Source organism: Taudactylus pleione, unplaced genomic scaffold (assembly GCF_031769625.1).
Source record: "Taudactylus pleione unplaced genomic scaffold, aTauple2 ptg000085l, whole genome shotgun sequence".
NCBI classification, from domain to species: Eukaryota; Metazoa; Chordata; class Amphibia; order Anura; family Myobatrachidae; genus Taudactylus; species Taudactylus pleione.
In genome coordinates, this window is record NW_028284487.1 from 13,089,285 (window position 1) to 13,109,650 (window position 20,366).

The 20,366-nt window shown below is 37.4% G+C and overlaps 13 non-coding genes across 13 annotated transcripts; all 13 read left to right on the top strand.

Annotated features, from left to right (window-relative positions):
- Positions 1-2,187: 2,187 nt before the first annotated feature.
- Positions 2,188-2,259, top strand: TRNAQ-CUG (transfer RNA glutamine (anticodon CUG)). Its single transcript has one exon. It is a non-coding gene; the product is annotated as a tRNA-Gln (tRNA).
- Positions 2,260-3,204: 945 nt separating this feature from the next.
- Positions 3,205-3,277, top strand: TRNAT-CGU (transfer RNA threonine (anticodon CGU)). The gene has a single exon. It is a non-coding gene; the product is annotated as a tRNA-Thr (tRNA).
- Positions 3,278-4,221: 944 nt separating this feature from the next.
- On the top strand, positions 4,222-4,293 carry TRNAQ-CUG (transfer RNA glutamine (anticodon CUG)). Its single transcript has one exon. It is a non-coding gene; the product is annotated as a tRNA-Gln (tRNA).
- A 944-nt stretch (positions 4,294-5,237) lies between these two features.
- Positions 5,238-5,309, top strand: TRNAQ-CUG (transfer RNA glutamine (anticodon CUG)). The gene has a single exon. It is a non-coding gene; the product is annotated as a tRNA-Gln (tRNA).
- A 945-nt stretch (positions 5,310-6,254) lies between these two features.
- On the top strand, positions 6,255-6,326 carry TRNAQ-CUG (transfer RNA glutamine (anticodon CUG)). The gene has a single exon. It is a non-coding gene; the product is annotated as a tRNA-Gln (tRNA).
- A 1,962-nt stretch (positions 6,327-8,288) lies between these two features.
- On the top strand, positions 8,289-8,360 carry TRNAQ-CUG (transfer RNA glutamine (anticodon CUG)). The gene has a single exon. It is a non-coding gene; the product is annotated as a tRNA-Gln (tRNA).
- A 2,978-nt stretch (positions 8,361-11,338) lies between these two features.
- TRNAQ-CUG (transfer RNA glutamine (anticodon CUG)) lies at positions 11,339-11,410 on the top strand. Its single transcript has one exon. It is a non-coding gene; the product is annotated as a tRNA-Gln (tRNA).
- Positions 11,411-13,370: 1,960 nt separating this feature from the next.
- On the top strand, positions 13,371-13,442 carry TRNAP-CGG (transfer RNA proline (anticodon CGG)). The gene has a single exon. It is a non-coding gene; the product is annotated as a tRNA-Pro (tRNA).
- Positions 13,443-14,387: 945 nt separating this feature from the next.
- Positions 14,388-14,459, top strand: TRNAQ-CUG (transfer RNA glutamine (anticodon CUG)). Its single transcript has one exon. It is a non-coding gene; the product is annotated as a tRNA-Gln (tRNA).
- A 944-nt stretch (positions 14,460-15,403) lies between these two features.
- Positions 15,404-15,475, top strand: TRNAQ-CUG (transfer RNA glutamine (anticodon CUG)). Its single transcript has one exon. It is a non-coding gene; the product is annotated as a tRNA-Gln (tRNA).
- Positions 15,476-16,421: 946 nt separating this feature from the next.
- Positions 16,422-16,493, top strand: TRNAQ-CUG (transfer RNA glutamine (anticodon CUG)). The gene has a single exon. It is a non-coding gene; the product is annotated as a tRNA-Gln (tRNA).
- A 945-nt stretch (positions 16,494-17,438) lies between these two features.
- On the top strand, positions 17,439-17,510 carry TRNAQ-CUG (transfer RNA glutamine (anticodon CUG)). The gene has a single exon. It is a non-coding gene; the product is annotated as a tRNA-Gln (tRNA).
- A 946-nt stretch (positions 17,511-18,456) lies between these two features.
- TRNAQ-CUG (transfer RNA glutamine (anticodon CUG)) lies at positions 18,457-18,528 on the top strand. Its single transcript has one exon. It is a non-coding gene; the product is annotated as a tRNA-Gln (tRNA).
- Positions 18,529-20,366: the final 1,838 nt, after the last annotated feature.

A 20,366-nucleotide genomic window follows, 5' to 3' on the forward strand; every position in this document is an offset into this window, starting at 1 on the left:
ATGAAACATTTTAGCCCCTGACCCATGTGGCCCTTAATTCAGCATTAACAATATGCAAATAGTTTGGTAGCATTTCAAAGATTTTAAGCACCTCCAGGTTAGTATACAGTTTGTTATATGTGTACGGTTACAGCCTGTCATAAAGTGTCGATAGGTTCCGTGGTGTAATGGTTAGCACTCTGGACACGGAATCTAGCGATCTGAGTTCAAATCTCGGTGGGACCTTATTTTAAATGTTTATTGTGAAAATAGAGAACAAATATGACACTTAATAAAATATGTATGTATTCGTGGCCGAGTGGTTATGGCGATGGACTAGAAATCCATTGGGGACTCCCAACTCGTGTTCAAATACTGCCGACTACAATTTGGCTTGCTGGAAAAATGTAATTGAAGTTAATTTTAGACCAATACTGAAACGTTTTAGAATCCATTCAGTGATCATAAACACCTGTAGAATAAACCAAAAATGCTTCCTTTCTTTGTCATGGGGGTGTGCCTACTATTCTATTATCATAGTTATGTTATTTGCACCTGATACCAGCAATATTCCCCCATATCATCTAATTTATCAAACTCCTACATGATTTACCATATCACCATGTACTTTAGCTTTCTCTAAAAAATCATCATATCTCCATTTTGGTCAATCACAGTCTGGGATGTGAAATCCATTGCTACAGCACTCAAAAAGGTAGCAGAGGGTTTTCCTGGTTTGCCATAAAAAGTTATTTATACATAGAGTTGAAAACAATACACAGGGCGAAAATAACAATGGGGTGGATGGAGCTACAGTCCTCCACATAAAAATAGGCCCACCATCAACTGTACGGTTGGCCATCAATCATAAGTACTAAAATTGTCATTTTAGTTTTCTCATCAAACTATGTTATTTTTTTACTTTTCTGTCTTTAGAGAGAAATTGGGGCTGATAGTGTAGGCGTTGTACACACCCACTAGGATCTGGCTACATCCACATAGCACTAGTCACAGCTCCTCCCCTTTTCAGTATAGGCCCTGAAACATTTTAGCCCCTGACCCATTTGGCCCTTAATCCGGCCTTAACAACATGCAAATAGATTGGTAGCATTTCAAAGATTTTAAGCACCTCCAGTTTAGTATACAGTTTATTATATGTGGACTGTTACAGCCTGGCATTATATGTCAATAGGTTCCATCGTGTAACGGTTAGCACTCTGGACTCTGAATCCAGCAATCCGAGTTCAAATCTCAGTGGGATCTTGTTTAAATATTTATTGTAAAAATAGTAAACAAATATGACACATTATAAAATATGTATGTATTCTCTGCCGATTGGTTTTGGCGATGGACTAGAAATCCATTGGGGTCTCCCAGCGCGTGTTCAAATACTGCCGACTACATTTTGGCTTGCTGGAAAAATGTAATTGAAATTAATTTTAAACCAATACTCAAACATTTTAGAAACCATTCAGTGATCATAAACACCTGTAGAACAAACCAAAAATGCTTCCATTCTTTGCCATGGGGGTGTGCATACTATTATATTATCATAGTTATGTTATTTGCACCTGATACCAGCAATATTCCCCCATATCATCTAATTTATCAAACTCCTACATGATTTACCATATCACCATGTACTTTAGCTTTCTCTAAAAAAATCATCATATCACCATTTTGGGCAATCACAATCTGGGATGTGAAATCCATTGCTACAGCACTCAAGAAGGTAGCAGAGGGTTTTTCTGGTTTGCCATAAAAAGTTATTTATACATAGAGTTGAAAACAATACACAGGGCGAGAATAACAATGGGGTGGATGGAGCTACAGTCCTCCACATGAAAATAGGCCCACCATCAACTGTACGGTTGGCCATAAATCATAAGTATTAAAATTGTAGTTTTAGTTTTCTCATCAAACTATGTTATTTTTCTACTTTTCTGTATTTAGAGAGAAATTGGGGCTGACAGTGTAGGCGTTGTACACACCCACTTGGATCTGGCTACATCCACATAGCACTGGTCACAGCTCCTCACCTTCTCAGTATAGGCCCTGAAACATTTTAGCCCCTGACCCATGTGGTCCTTAATCCGGCCTTAACAATATGCAAATAGATTGGTAGCATTTCAAAGATTTTAAGCACCTCCAGTTTAGTATACAGTTTATTATATGTGGACTGTTACAGCCCGGCATACTATGTCAATAGGTTCCATGGTGTAATGGTTAGCACTCTGGACTCTGAATCCAGTGATCTGAGTACAAATCTCAGTGGGAACTTGTATAAATATTTATTGTAAAAATAGTTAACAAATAGGACACATTATAAAATATGTATGTATTCATGGCCGATTGGTTTTGGCGATGGACTAGAAATCCATTGGGGTCTCCCAGCGCGTGTTCAAATACTGCCGACTACATTTTGGCTTGCTGGAAAAATGTAATTGAAATAAATTTTAAACCAATACTCAAACATTTTAGAAACCATTCAGTGATCATAAACACCTGTAGAATAAACCAAAAATGCTTCCTTTCTTTGCCATGGGGGTGTGCATACTATTATATTATCATAGTTATGTTATTTGCACCTGATACCAGCAATATTCTCCCATATCATCTAATTTATCAATCTCCTACATGATTTACCATATCACCATGTACTTTAGCTTTCTCTAAAAAAATCATCATATCACCATTTTCGGCAATCACAATCTGGGATGTGAAATCCATTGCTACAGCACTCAAGAAGGTAGCAGAGGGTTTTTCTGGTTTGCCATAAAAAGTTATTTATACATAGAGTTGAAAACAATACACAGGGCGAGAATAACAATGGGGTGGATGGAGCTACAGTCCTCCACATAAAAATAGGCCCATCATCAACTGTACGGTTGGCCATAAATCATAAGTATTAAAATTGTCATTTTAGTTTTCTCATCAAAGTATGTTATTTTTCTACTTTTCTGTATTTAGAGAGAAATTGGGGATGACAGTGTAGGCGTTGTACACACCCACTTGGATCTGGCTACATCCACATAGCACTGGTCACAGCTCCTCCCCTTCTCAGTATAGTCCCTGAAACATTTTAGCCCCTGACCCATGTGGCCCTTAATCCGGCATTAACAATATGCAAATAGTTTGGTAGCATTTCAAAGATTTTAAGCACCTCCAGGTTAGTATACAGTTTGTTATATGTGTACGGTTACAGCCTGTCATAAAGTGTCGATAGGTTCCATGGTGTAATGGTTAGCACTCTGGACTCGTGAATCCAGAGATCTGAGTTCAAATCTCGGTGGGACCTTGTTTAAATGTTTATTGTGAAAATAGAAAACAAATATGACACTTAATAAAATATGTATGTATTCGTGGCCGAGTGGTTTTGGCGATGGACTAGAAATCCATTGGGGTCTCCCAACTCGTGTTCAAATACTGCCGACTACAATTTGGCTTGCTGGAAAAATGTAATTGAAGTAAATTTTAGACCAATACTCAAACGTTTTAGAATCCATTCAGTGATCATAAACACCTGTAGAATAAACCAAAAATGCTTCCTTTCTTTGCCATGGGGGTGTGCCTACTATTCTATTATCATAGTTATGTTATTTGCACCTGATACCAGCAATATTCCCCCATATCATCTAATTTATCAAACTCCTACATGATTTACCATATCACCATGTACTTTAGCTTTCTCTAAAAAATCATCATATCACCATTTTGGGCAATCACAGTCTGGCATGTGAAATCCATTGCTACAGCACTCAAAAAGGTAGCAGAGGGTTTTCCTGGTTTGCCATAAAAAGTTATTTATACATAGAGTTGAAAACAATACACAGGGCGAAAATAACAATGGGGTGGATGGAGCTACAGTCCTCCACATAAAAATAGGCCCACCATCAACTGTACGGTTGGCCATCAATCATAAGTACTAAAATTGTAGTTTTAGTTTTCTCATCAAAGTATGTTATTTTTCTACTTTTCTGTATTTAGAGAGAAATTGGGGATGACAGTGTAGGCGTTGTACACACCCACTTGGATCTGGATACATCCACATAGCACTGGTCACAGCTCCTCCCCTTCTCAGTATAGGCCCTGAAACATTTTAGCCCCTGACCCATGTGGTCCTTAATCCGGCCTTAACAATATGCAAATAGATTGGTAGCATTTCAAAGATTTTAAGCACCTCCAGTTTAGTATACAGTTTATTATATGTGGACTGTTACAGCCCAGCATACTACGTCAATAGGTTCCATGGTGTAATGGTTAGCACTCTGGACTCTGAATCCAGTGATCTGAGTACAAATCTCAGTGGGACCTTGTATAAATATTTATTGTAAAAATAGTTAACAAATATGACACATCATAAAATTTTATGTATTCATGGCCGATTGGTTTTGGCGATGGACTAGAAATCCATTGGGGTCTCCCAGCGCGTGTTCAAATACTGCCGACTACATTTTGGCTTGCTGGAAAAATGTAATTGAAATAAATTTTAAACCAATACTCAAACATTTTAGAAACCATTCAGTGATCATAAACACCTGTAGAATAAACCAAAAATGCTTCCTTTCTTTGCCATGGGGGTGTGCATACTATTATATTATCATAGTTATGTTATTTGCACCTGATACCAGCAATATTCTCCCATATCATCTAATTTATCAATCTCCTACATGATTTACCATATCACCATGTACTTTAGCTTTCTCTAAAAAAATCATCATATCACCATTTTGGGCAATCACAATCTGGGATGTGAAATCCATTGCTACAGCACTCAAGAAGGTAGCAGAGGGTTTTTCTGGTTTGCCATAAAAAGTTATTTATACATAGAGTTGAAAACAATACACAGGGCGAGAATAACAATGGGGTGGATGGAGCTACAGTCCTCCACATAAAAATAGGCCCATCATCAACTGTACGGTTGGCCATAAATCATAAGTATTAAAATTGTCATTTTAGTTTTCTCATCAAAGTATGTTATTTTTCTACTTTTCTGTATTTAGAGAGAAATTGGGGATGACAGTGTAGGCGTTGTACACACCCACTTGGATCTGGCTACATCCACATAGCACTGGTCACAGCTCCTCCCCTTCCCAGTATAGTCCCTGAAACATTTTAGCCCCTGACCCATGTGGCCCTTAATCCGGCCTTAACAATATGCAAATAGTTTGGTAGCATTTCAAAGATTTTAAGCACCTCCAGTTTAGTATACAGTTTATTATATGTGGACTGTTACAGCCCAGCATACTATGTCAATAGGTTCCATGGTGTAATGGTTAGCACTCTGGACTCTGAATCCAGTGATCTGAGTACAAATCTCAGTGGGACCTTGTAAAAATATTTATTGTAAAAATAGTTAACAAATATGACACATTATAAAATATGTATGTATTCATGGCCGATTGGTTTTGGCGATGGACTAGAAATCCATTGGGGTCTCCCAGCGCGTGTTCAAATACTGCCGACTACATTTTGGCTTGCTGGAAAAATGTAATTGAAATAAATTTTAAACCAATACTCAAACATTTTAGAAACCATTCAGTGATCATAAACACCTGTAGAATAAACCAAAAATGCTTCCTTTCTTTGCCATGGGGGTGTGCATACTATTATATTATCATAGTTATGTTATTTGCACCTGATACCAGCAATATTCTCCCATATCATCTAATTTATCAATCTCCTACATGATTTACCATATCACCATGTACTTTAGCTTTCTCTAAAAAAATCATCATATAACCATTTTGGGCAATCACAATCTGGGATGTGAAATCCATTGCTACAGCACTCAAGAAGGTAGCAGAGGGTTTTTCTGGTTTGCCATAAAAAGTTATTTATACATAGAGTTGAAAACAATACACAGGGCGAGAAAAACAATGGGGTGGATGGAGCTACAGTCCTCCACATAAAAATAGGCCCATCATCAACTGTACGGTTGGCCATAAATCATAAGTATTAAAATTGTCATTTTAGTTTTCTCATCAAACTATGTTATTTTTCTACTTTTCTGTCTTTAGAGAGAAATTGGGGCTGATAGTGTAGGCGTTGTACACACCCACTAGGATCTGGCTACATCCACATAACACTAGTCACAGCTCCTCCCCTTCTCAGTATAGGCCCTGAAACATTTTAGCCCCTGACCCATTTGGTCCTTAATCCGGCCTTAACAACATGCAAATAGATTGGTAGCATTTCAAAGATTTTAAGCACCTCCAGTTTAGTATACAGTTTATTATATGTTGACTGTTACAGCCTGGCATTATATGTCAATAGGTTCCATGGTGTAATGGTTAGCACTCTGGACTCTGAATCCAGCGATCAGAGTTCAAATCTCGGTGGGACCTTGTTTAAATATTTATTGTAAAAATAGTAAACAAATATGACACATTATAAAATATGTATGTATTCTCTGCCGATTGGTTTTGGCGATGGACTAGAAATCCATTGGGGTCTCCCAGCGCGTGTTCAAATACTGCCGACTACATTTTGGCTTGCTGGAAAAATGTAATTGAAATAAATTTTAAACCAATACTCAAACATTTTAGAAACCATTCAGTGATCATAAACACCTGTAGAATAAACCAAAAATGCTTCCTTTCTTTGCCATGGGGGTGTGCATACTATTATATTATCATAGTTATGTTATTTGCACCTGATACCAGCAATATTCTCCCATATCATCTAATTTATCAATCTCCTACATGATTTACCATATCACCATGTACTTTAGCTTTCTCTAAAAAAATCATCATATCACCATTTTGGGCAATCACAATCTGGGATGTGAAATCCATTGCTACAGCACTCAAGAAGGTAGCAGAGGGTTTTTCTGGTTTGCCATAAAAAGTTATTTATACATAGAGTTGAAAACAATACACAGGGCGAGAATAACAATGGGGTGGATGGAGCTACAGTCCTCCACATAAAAATAGGCCCATCATCAACTGTACGGTTGGCCATAAATCATAAGTAATAAAATTGTAGTTTTAGTTTTCTCATCAAAGTTTGTTATTTTTCTACTTTTCTGTATTTAGAGAGAAATTGGGGATGACAGTGTAGGCGTTGTACACACCCACTTGGATCTGGCTACATCCACATAGCACTGGTCACAGCTCCTCCCCTTCTCAGTATAGTCCATGAAACATTTTAGCCCCTGACCCATGTGGCCCTTAATTCAGCATTAACAATATGCAAATAGTTTGGTAGCATTTCAAAGATTTTAAGCACCTCCAGGTTAGTATATAGTTTGTTATATGTGTACAGTTACAGCCTGTCATAAAGTGTCGATAGGTTCCATGGTGTAATGGTTAGCACTCTGGACACGGAATTTAGCGATCTGAGTTCAAATCTCGGTGGGACCTTATTTTAAATGTTTATTGTGAAAATAGAGAACAAATATGACACTTAATAAAATATGTATGTATTCGTGGCCGAGTGGTTATGGCGATGGACTAGAAATCCATTGGGGACTCCCAACTCGTGTTCAAATACTGCCGACTACAATTTGGCTTGCTGGAAAAATGTAATTGAAGTTAATTTTAGACCAATACTGAAACGTTTTAGAATCCATTCAGTGATCATAAACACCTGTAGAATAAACCAAAAATGCTTCCTTTCTTTGTCATGGGGGTGTGCCTACTATTCTATTATCATAGTTATGTTATTTGCACCTGATACCAGCAATATTCCCCCATATCATCTAATTTATCAAACTCCTACATGATTTACCATATCACCATGTACTTTAGCTTTCTCTAAAAAATCATCATATCTCCATTTTGGTCAATCACATTCTGGGATGTGAAATCCATTGCTACAGCACTCAAAAAGGTAGCAGAGGGTTTTCCTGGTTTGCCATAAAAAGTTATTTATACATAGAGTTGAAAACAATACACAGGGCGAAAATAACAATGGGGTGGATGGAGCTACAGTCCTCCACATAAAAATAGGCCCACCATCAACTGTACGGTTGGCCATCAATCATAAGTACTAAAATTGTCATTTTAGTTTTCTCATCAAACTATGTTATTTTTTAACTTTTCTGTCTTTAGAGAGAAATTGGGGCTGATAGTGTAGGCGTTGTACACACCCACTAGGATCTGGCTACATCCACATAGCACTAGTCACAGCTCCTCCCCTTTTCAGTATAGGCCCTGAAACATTTTAGCCCCTGACCCATTTGGCCCTTAATCTGGCCTTAACAACATGCAAATAGATTGGTAGCATTTCAAAGATTTTAAGCACCTCCAGTTTAGTATACAGTTTATTATATGTTGACTGTTACAGCCTGGCATTATATGTCAATAGGTTCCATGGTGTAATGGTTAGCACTCTGGACTCTGAATCCAGCGATCAGAGTTCAAATCTCGGTGGGACCTTGTTTAAATATTTATTGTAAAAATAGTAAACAAATATGACACATTATAAAATATGTATGTATTCTCTGCCGATTGGTTTTGGCGATGGACTAGAAATCCATTGGGGTCTCCCAGCGCGTGTTCAAATACTGCCGACTACATTTTGGCTTGCTGGAAAAATGTAATTGAAATAAATTTTAAACCAATACTCAAACATTTTAGAAACCATTCAGTGATCATAAACACCTGTAGAATAAACCAAAAATGCTTCCTTTCTTTGCCATGGGGGTGTGCATACTATTATATTATCATAGTTATGTTATTTGCACCTGATACCAGCAATATTCTCCCATATCATCTAATTTATCAATCTCCTACATGATTTACCATATCACCATGTACTTTAGCTTTCTCTAAAAAAATCATCATATCACCATTTTCGGCAATCACAATCTGGGATGTGAAATCCATTGCTACAGCACTCAAGAAGGTAGCAGAGGGTTTTTCTGGTTTGCCGTAAAAAGTTATTTATACATAGAGTTGAAAACAATACACAGGGCGAGAATAACAATGTGGTGGATGGAGCTACAGTCCTCCACATAAAAATAGGCCCATCATCAACTGTACGGTTGGCCATAAATCATAAGTAATAAAATTGTAGTTTTAGTTTTCTCATCAAAGTTTGTTATTTTTCTACTTTTCTGTATTTAGAGAGAAATTGGGGATGACAGTGTAGGCGTTGTACACACCCACTTGGATCTGGCTACATCCACATAGCACTGGTCACAGCTCCTCCCCTTCTCAGTATAGTCCATGAAACATTTTAGCCCCTGACCCATGTGGCCCTTAATTCAGCATTAACAATATGCAAATAGTTTGGTAGCATTTCAAAGATTTTAAGCACCTCCAGGTTAGTATACAGTTTGTTATATGTGTACGGTTACAGCCTGTCATAAAGTGTCGATATGTTCCATGGTGTAATGGTTAGCACTCTGGACACGGAATCTAGCGATCTGAGTTCAAATCTCGGTGGGACCTTATTTTAAATGTTTATTGTGAAAATAGAGAACAAATATGACACTTAATAAAATATGTATGTATTCGTGGCCGAGTGGTTATGGCGATGGACTAGAAATCCATTGGGGACTCCCAACTCGTGTTCAAATACTGCCGACTACAATTTGGCTTGCTGGAAAAATGTAATTGAAGTTAATTTTAGACCAATACTGAAACGTTTTAGAATCCATTCAGTGATCATAAACACCTGTAGAATAAACCAAAAATGCTTCCTTTCTTTGTCATGGGGGTGTGCCTACTATTCTATTATCATAGTTATGTTATTTGCACCTGATACCAGCAATATTCCCCCATATCATCTAATTTATCAAACTCCTACATGATTTACCATATCACCATGTACTTTAGCTTTCTCTAAAAAATCATCATATCTCCATTTTGGTCAATCACAGTCTGGGATGTGAAATCCATTGCTACAGCACTCAAAAAGGTAGCAGAGGGTTTTCCTGGTTTGCCATAAAAAGTTATTTATACATAGAGTTGAAAACAATACACAGGGCGAAAATAACAATGGGGTGGATGGAGCTACAGTCCTCCACATAAAAATAGGCCCACCATCAACTGTACGGTTGGCCATCAATCATAAGTACTAAAATTGTCATTTTAGTTTTCTCATCAAACTATGTTATTTTTTTACTTTTCTGTCTTTAGAGAGAAATTGGGGCTGATAGTGTAGGCGTTGTACACACCCACTAGGATCTGGCTACATCCACATAGCACTAGTCACAGCTCCTCCCCTTTTCAGTATAGGCCCTGAAACATTTTAGCCCCTGACCCATTTGGCCCTTAATCCGGCCTTAACAACATGCAAATAGATTGGTAGCATTTCAAAGATTTTAAGCACCTCCAGTTTAGTATACAGTTTATTATATGTGGACTGTTACAGCCTGGCATTATATGTCAATAGGTTCCATCGTGTAACGGTTAGCACTCTGGACTCTGAATCCAGCGATCCGAGTTCAAATCTCAGTGGGATCTTGTTTAAATATTTATTGTAAAAATAGTAAACAAATATGACACATTATAAAATATGTATGTATTCTCTGCCGATTGGTTTTGGCGATGGACTAGAAATCCATTGGGGTCTCCCAGCGCGTGTTCAAATACTGCCGACTACATTTTGGCTTGCTGGAAAAATGTAATTGAAATTAATTTTAAACCAATACTCAAACATTTTAGAAACCATTCAGTGATCATAAACACCTGTAGAATAAACCAAAAATGCTTCCTTTCTTGCCATGGGGGTGTGCATACTATTATATTATCATAGTTATGTTATTTGCACCTGATACCAGCAATATTCTCCCATATCATCTAATTTATCAATCTCCTACATGATTTACCATATCACCATGTACTTTAGCTTTCTCTAAAAAAATCATCATATCACCATTTTGGGCAATCACAATCTGGGATGTGAAATCCATTGCTACAGCACTCAAGAAGGTAGCAGAGGGTTTTTCTGGTTTGCCATAAAAAGTTATTTATACATAGAGTTGAAAACAATACACAGGGCGAGAATAACAATGGGGTGGATGGAGCTACAGTCCTCCACATAAAAATAGGCCCATCATCAACTGTACGGTTGGCCATAAATCATAAGTATTAAAATTGTCATTTTAGTTTTCTCATCAAACTATGTTATTTTTCTACTTTTCTGTCTTTAGAGAGAAATTGGGGCTGATAGTGTTGGCGTTGTACACACCCACTAGGATTTGGCTACATCCACATAGCACTAGTCACAGCTCCTCCCCTTTTCAGTATAGGCCCTGAAACATTTTAGCCCCTGACCCATTTGGCCCTTAATCCGGCCTTAACAACATGCAAATAGATTGGTAGCATTTCAAAGATTTTTAGCACCTCCAGTTTAGTATACAGTTTATTATATGTGGACTGTTACAGCCTGACATTATATGTCGATAGGTTTCATGGTGTAATGGTTAGCACTCTGGTCTCTGAATCCAGCGATCCGAGTTCAAATCTCGGTGGGACTTTGTTTAAATATTTATTGTAAAAATAGTAAACAAATATGACACATTATAAAATATGTATGTATTCTCTGCCGATTGGTTTTGGCGATGAACTAGAAATCCATTGGGGTCTCCCAGCGCGTGTTCAAATACTGCCGACTACATTTTGGCTTGCTGGAAAAATGTAATTGAAATAAATTTTAAACCAATACTCAAACATTTTAGAAACCATTCAGTGATCATAAACACCTGTAGAATAAACCAAAAATACTTCCTTTCTTTGCCATGGGGGTGTGCCTACTATTATATTATCATAGTTATGTTATTTGCACCTGATACCAGCAATATTCCCCCATATCATCTAATTTATCAGTCTCCTTCATGATTTACCATATCACCATGTACTTTAGCTTTCTCTAAAAAATATTCATATCACCATTTTGGGCAATCACAATCTGGGAAGTGAAATCCATTGCTACAGCTCTCAAAAAGGTAATAGAGGGTTTTTCTGGTTTGCCATAAAAAGTTATTTATACATAGAGTTGAAAACAATACACAGGGCGAGAATAACAATGGGGTGGATGGAGCAACAGTCCTCCACATTAAAATAGGCCCACCATCAACTGTACGGTTGGCCATAAATCATAAGTATTAAAATTGTAGTTTTAGTTTTCTCATCAAACTATGTTATTTTTCTACTTTTCTGTATTTAGAGAGAAATTGGGGCTGACAGTGTAGGCGTTGTACACACCCACTTGGATCTGGCTACATCCAAATAGCACTGGTCACAGCTCCTCCCCTTCTCAGTATAGGCCCTGAAACATTTTAGCCCCTGACCCATGTGGTCCTTAATCCGGCCTTAACAATATGCAAATAGATTGGTAGCATTTCAAAGATTTTAAGCACCTCCAGTTTAGTATACAGTTTATTATATGTGGACTGTTACAGCCCGGCATACTATGTCAATAGGTTCCATGGTGTAATGGTTAGCACTCTGGACTCTAAATCCAGTGATCCAAATTCAAATCTCAGTGGGACCTTGTATAAATATTTATTGTAAAATTATTTAGCAAATATGACACATTATAAAATATGTATGTATTCATGGCCGATTGGTTTTGGCGATGGACTAGAAATCCATTGGGGTCTCCCAGCGCGTGTTCAAATACTGACGACTACATTTTGGCTTGCTTGAAAAATGTCATTGAAATAAATTTTAAACCAATACTCAAAAGTTTTAGAAACCATTCAGTGATCATAAACGCCTGTAGAATAAACCAAAAATGCTTCCTTTCTTTGCCATGGGGGTGGGCCTACTATTATATTATCATAGTTATGTTATTTGCACCTGATACCAGCAATATTCCCCCATATCATTTAATTTATCAATCTCCTTCATGTTTTACCATATCACCATGTACTTTAGCTTTCTCTAAAAAATCATCATATCACCATTTTGGGCAATCACAATCTGGGATGTGAAATCCATTGCTACAGCACTCAAAAAGGTAACAGAGGGTTTTCCTGGTTTGCCATAAAAAGTTAATTATACATAGAGTTGAAAACAATACACAGGGCGAGAATAACAATGGGGTGGATGGAGCTACAGTCCTCCACATAAAAATAGGCCCATCATCAACTGTACGGTTGGCCATAAATCATAAGTATTAAAATTGTCATTTTAGTTTTCTCATCAAAGTATGTTATTTTTCTACTTTTCTGTATTTAGAGAGAAATTGGGGATGACAGTGTAGGCGTTGTACACACCCACTTGGATCTGGCTACATCCACATAGCACTGGTCACAGATCCTCCCCTTCCCAGTATAGTCCCTGAAACATTTTAGCCCCTGACCCATGTGGCCCTTAATCCGGCATTAACAATATGCAAATAGTTTGGTAGCATTTCAAAGATTTTAAGCACCTCCAGGTTAGTATACAGTTTGTTATATGTGTACGGTTACAGCCTGTCATAAAGTGTTGATAGGTTCCATGGTGTAATGGTTAGCACTCTGGACTCGGAATCCAGCCATCTGAGTTCAAATCTCGGTGGGACCTTGTTTAAATGTTTATTGTGAAAATAGAAAACAAATATGACACTTAATAAAATATGTATGTATTCGTGGCCGAGTGGTTTTGGCGATGGACTAGAAATCCATTGGGGTCTCCCAACTCGTGTTCAAATACTGCCGACTACAATTTGGCTTGCTGGAAAAATGTAATTGAAGTAAATTTTAGACCAATACTCAAACATTTTAGAATCCATTCAGTGATCATAAACACCTGTAGAATAAAACAAAAATGCTTCCTTTCTTTGCCATGGGGGTATGCCTACTATTCTATTATCATAGTTATGTTATTTGCACCTGATACCAGCAATATTCCCCCATATCATCTAATTTATCAAACTCCTACATGATTTACCATATCACCATGTACTTTAGCTTTCTCTAAAAAAATCATCATATCACCATTTTGGGCAATCACAATCTGGGATGTGAAATCCATTGCTACAGCACTCAAGAAGGTAGCAGAGGGTTTTTCTGGTTTGCCATAAAAAGTTATTTATACATAGAGTTGAAAACAATACACAGGGCGAGAATAACAATGGGGTGGATGGAGCTACAGTCCTCCACATAAAAATAGGCCCATCATCAACTGTACGGTTGGCCATAAATCATAAGTATTAAAATTGTCATTTTAGTTTTCTCATCAAACTATGTTATTTTTCTACTTTTCTGTCTTTAGAGAGAAATTGGGGCTGATAGTGTAGGCGTTGTACACACCCACTAGGATCTGGCTACATCCACATAGCACTAGTCACAGCTCCTCCCCTTTTCAGTATAGGCCCTGAAACATTTTAGCCCCTGACCCATTTGGCCCTTAATCCGGCCTTAACAACATGCAAATAGATTGGTAGCATTTCAAAGATTTTAAGCACCTCCAGTTTAGTATACAGTTTATTATATGTGGACTGTTACAGCCTGGCATTATATGTCAATAGGTTCCATGGTGTAATGGTTAGCACTCTGGACTCTGAATCCAGCGATCCGAGTTCAAATCTCAGTGGGACCTTGTTTAAATATTTATTGTAAAAATAGTAAACAAATATGACACATTATAAAATATGTATGTATTCTCTGCCGATTGGTTTTGGCGATGGACTAGAAATCCATTGGGGTCTCCCAGCGCGTGTTCAAATACTGCCGACTACATTTGGCTTGCTGGAAAAATGTAATTGAAATAAATTTTAAACCAATACTCAAACATTTTAGAAACCATTCAGTGATCATAAACACCTGTAGAATAAACCAAAAATGCTTCCTTTCTTTGCCATGGGGGTGTGCATACTATTATATTATCATAGTTATGTTATTTGCACCTGATACCAGCAATATTCTCCCATATCATCTAATTTATCAATCTCCTACATGATTTACCATATCACCATGTACTTTAGCTTTCTCTAAAAAAATCATCATATCACCATTTTGGGCAATCACAATCTGGGATGTGAAATCCATTGCTACAGCACTCAAGAAGGTAGCAGAGGGTTTTTCTGGTTTGCCATAAAAAGTTAATTATACATAGAGTTGAAAACAATACACAGGGCGAGAATAACAATGGGGTGGATGGAGCTACAGTCCTCCACTTAAAAATAGGCCCACCATCAACTGTACGGTTGGCAATAAATCATAAGTATTAAAATTGTAGTTTTAGTTTTCTCATCAAAGTATGTTATTTTTCTACTTTTCTGTATTTAGAGAGAAATTGGAGCTGACAGTGTAGGCGTTGTACACACCCACTTGGATCTGGCTACATCCACATAGCACTGGTCACAGCTCCTCCTCTTCTCAGTATAGGCCCTGAAACATTTTAGCCCCTGACCCATGTGGTCCTTAATCCGGCATTAACAATATGCAAATAGATTGGTAGCATTTCAAAGATTTTAAGCACCTCCAGTTTAGTATACAGTTTATTATATGTGGACTGTTACAGCCTGACATTATATGTCAATAGGTTCCATGGTGTAATGGTTAGCACTCTGGACTCTGAATCCAGTGATCCGAGTTCAAATCTCGGTGGGACCTTGTATAAATATTTATTGTAAAAATATTTAACAAATATGACACATTATAAAATATGTATGTATTCATGGCCGATTGGTTTTGGCGATGGACTAGAAATCCATTGGGGTCTCCCAGCGCGTGTTCAAATACTGACGACTACATTTTGGCTTGCTGGAAAAATGTCATTGAAATACATTTTAAACCAATACTCAAACGTTTTAGAAACCATTCAGTGATCATAAACGCCTGTAGAATAAACCAAAAATGCTTCCTTTCTTTGCCATGGGGTTGGGCCTACTATTTTATATTATCATAGTTATGTTATTTGCACCTGATACCAGCAATATTCCCCCATATCATTTAATTTATCAATCTCCTTCATGTTTTACCATATCACCATGTACTTTAGCTTTCTCTAAAAAATCATCATATCACCATTTTGGGCAATCACAATCTGGGATGTGAAATCCATTGCTACAGCACTCAAAAAGGTAACAGAGGGTTTTCCTGGTTTGCCATAAAAAGTTAATTATACATAGAGTTGAAAACAATACACAGGGCGAGAATAACAATGGGGTGGATGGAGCTACAGTCCTCCACTTAAAAATAGGCCCACCATCAACTGTACGGTTGGCCATAAATCATAAGTATTAAAATTGTAGTTTTTGTTTTCTCATCAAACTATGTTATTTTTCTACTTTTCTGTATTTAGAGAGAAATTGGAGCTGACAGTGTAGGCGTTGTACACACCCACTTGGATCTGGCTACATCCACATAGCACTGGTCACAGCTCCTCCTCTTCTCAGTATAGGCCCTAAAACATTTTAGCCCCTGACCCATGTGGTCCTTAATCCAGCCTTAACAATATGCAAATAGATTGGTAGCATTTCAAAGATTTTAAGCACCTCCAGTTTAGTATACAGTTTATTATATGTGGACTGTTACAGCCTGACATTATATGTCAATAGGTTCCATGGTGTAATGGTTAGCACTCTGGACTCTGAATCCAGCGATCCGAGTTCAAATCTCGGTGGGACCTTGTTTAAATATTTATTGTAAAAATAGTTAACAAATATGACACATTATATAATATGTATGTATTCTCTGCCGATTGGTTTTGGCGATGGACTAGAAATCCATTGGGGTCTCCCAGCGCGTGTTCAAATACTGCCGACTACATTTTGGCTTGCTGGAAAAATGTAATTGAAATAAATTTTAAACCAATACTCAAACATTTTAGAAACCATTCAGTGATCATAAACACCTGTAGAATAAACCAAAAATGCTTCCTTTCTTTGCCATGGGGGTGTGCATACTATTATATTATCATAGTTATGTTATTTGCACCTGATACCAGCAATATTCTCCCATATCATCTAATTTATCAATCTCCTACATGATTTACCATATCACCATGTACTTTAGCTTTCTCTAAAAAAATCATCATATCACCATTTTGGGCAATCACAATCTGGGATGTGAAATCCATTGCTACAGCACTCAAGAAGGTAGCAGAGGGTTTTTCTGGTTTGCCATAAAAAGTTAATTATACATAGAGTTGAAAACAATACACAGGGCGAGAATAACAATGGGGTGGATGGAGCTACAGTCCTCCACTTAAAAATAGGCCCACCATCAACTGTACGGTTGGCCATAAATCATAAGTATTAAAATTGTAGTTTTAGTTTTCTCATCAAAGTATGTTATTTTTCTACTTTTCTGTATTTAGAGAGAAATTGGAGCTGACAGTGTAGGCGTTGTACACACCCACTTGGATCTGGCTACATCCACATAGCACTGGTCACAGCTCCTCCTCTTCTCAGTATAGGCCCTGAAACATTTTAGCCCCTGACCCATGTGGTCCTTAATCCGGCATTAACAATATGCAAATAGATTGGTAGCATTTCAAAGATTTTAAGCACCTCCAGTTTAGTATACAGTTTATTATATGTGGACTGTTACAGCCTGACATTATATGTCAATAGGTTCCATGGTGTAATGGTTAGCACTCTGGACTCTGAATCCAGCGATCCGAGTTCAAATCTCGGTGGGACCTTGTATAAATATTTATTGTAAAAATATTTAACAAATATGACACATTATAAAATATGTATGTATTCATGGCCGATTGGTTTTGGCGATGGACTAGAAATCCATTGGGGTCTCCCAGCGCGTGTTCAAATACTGACGACTACATTTTGGCTTGCTGGAAAAATGTCATTGAAATACATTTTAAACCAATACTCAAACGTTTTAGAAACCATTCAGTGATCATAAACGCCTGTAGAATAAACCAAAAATGCTTCCTTTCTTTGCCATGGGGTTGGGCCTACTATTTTATATTATCATAGTTATGTTATTTGCACCTGATACCAGCAATATTCCCCCATATCATTTAATTTATCAATCTCCTTCATGTTTTACCATATCACCATGTACTTTAGCTTTCTCTAAAAAATCATCATATCACCATTTTGGGCAATCACAATCTGGGATGTGAAATCCATTGCTACAGCACTCAAAAAGGTAACAGAGGGTTTTCCTGGTTTGCCATAAAAAGTTAATTATACATAGAGTTGAAAACAATACACAGGGCGAGAATAACAATGGGGTGGATGGAGCTACAGTCCTCCACTTAAAAATAGGCCCACCATCAACTGTACGGTTGGCCATAAATCATAAGTATTAAAATTGTAGTTTTTGTTTTCTCATCAAACTATGTTATTTTTCTACTTTTCTGTATTTAGAGAGAAATTGGAGCTGACAGTGTAGGCGTTGTACACACCCACTTGGATCTGGCTACATCCACATAGCACTGGTCACAGCTCCTCCTCTTCTCAGTATAGGCCCTGAAACATTTTAGCCCCTGACCCATGTGGTCCTTAATCCAGCCTTAACAATATGCAAATAGATTGGTAGCATTTCAAAGATTTTAAGCACCTCCAGTTTAGTATACAGTTTATTATATGTGGACTGTTACAGCCTGACATTATATGTCAATAGGTTCCATGGTGTAATGGTTAGCACTCTGGACTCTGAATCCAGCGATCCGAGTTCAAATCTCGGTGGGACCTTGTTTAAATATTTATTGTAAAAATAGTTAACAAATATGACACATTATATAATATGTATGTATTCTCTGCCGATTGGTTTTGGCGATGGACTAGAAATCCATTGGGGTCTCCCAGCGCGTGTTCAAATACTGCCGACTACATTTTGGCTTGCTGGAAAAATGTAATTGAAATAAATTTTAAACCAATACTCAAACATTTTAGAAACCATTCAGTGATCATAAACACCTGTAGAATAAACCAAAAATGCTTCCTTTCTTTGCCATGGGGGTGTGCATACTATTATATTATCATAGTTATGTTATTTGCACCTGATACCAGCAATATTCTCCCATATCATCTAATTTATCAATCTCCTACATGATTTACCATATCACCATGTACTTTAGCTTTCTCTAAAAAAATCATCATATCACCATTTTGGGCAATCACAATCTGGGATGTGAAATCCATTCCTACAGCACTCAAAAAGGTAACAGAGGGTTTTTCTGGTTTGCCATAAAAAGTTATTTATACATAGAGTTGAAAACAATACACAGGGCGAGAATAACAATGGGGTGGATGGAGCAACAGTCCTCCACATTAAAATAGGTCCATCATCAACTGTACGGTTGGCCATAAATCATAAGTACTAAAATTGTAGTTTTAGTTTTCTCATCAAACTATGTTATTTTTCTACTTTTCTGTATTTAGAGAGAAATTGGGGATTACAGTGTAGGCTTTGAACACACCCACTTGGATCTGGCTACATACACATAGCACTGGTCACAGCTCCTCCCCTTCTCAGTATAGTCCCTGAAACATTTTAGCCCCTGACCCATGTGGCCCTTAATCTGGCTTTAAGAATATGCAAATATTTTGGAAGCAATTCAAAGATTTTAAGCACCTTCAGGTTAGTATACAGTTTATTATATGTGTACCGTTACAGCCTGACATGATATGTCTATAGGTTCCATGGTGTAATGGTTAGCACTCTGAACTCTGAATCCGGTGATCCGAGTTTAAATCTCAGTGGGACCTTGTTTAAATTTTTTGTTGTAAAAAAAGTAAACAAATATGACACATTATAAAATATGTAAGTATTCGTGGCCGATTGGTTTTGGCGATGGACTAGAATTCCATTGGGGTCTCCGACCGCGTGTTCAAATACTGCCGACTACAATTTGGCTTGCTGGAAAATGTAATTGAAATAAATTTTAAACCAATACTCAAACATTTTAGAAACCATTCAGTGATCATAAACACCTGTAGAATAAACCAAAAATGCTTCCTTTCTTTGCCATGGGGGTGTGCCTACTATTATATTATCATAGTTATGTTATTTGCACCTGATACCAGCAATATTCCCCCATATCATCTAATTTATCAATCTCCTTCATGATTTACCATATCACCATGTACTTTAGCTTTCTCTAAAAAAATCATCATATCACCATTTTGGGCAATCACAATCTGGGATGTGAAATCCATTGCTACAGCACTCAAGAAGGTAGCAGAGGGTTTTTCTGGTTTGCCATAAAAAGTTATTTATACATAGAGTTGAAAACAATACACAGGGCGAGATTAACAATGGGGTGGATGGAGCTACAGTCCTCCACACAAAAAATAGGCCCACCATCAACTGTACGGTTGGCCATAAATCATAAGTATTAAAATTGTAGTTTTAGTTTTGTCATCAAACTATGTTATTTTTCTACTTTTCTGTATTTAGAAAGAAATTGGGGCTGACAGTGTAGGTGTTGTACACACCCACTTGGATCTGGCTACATCCACATAGCACTGGTCACAGCTCCTCCCCTTCTCAGTATAGGCACTGAAACATTTTAGCCCCTGACCCATGT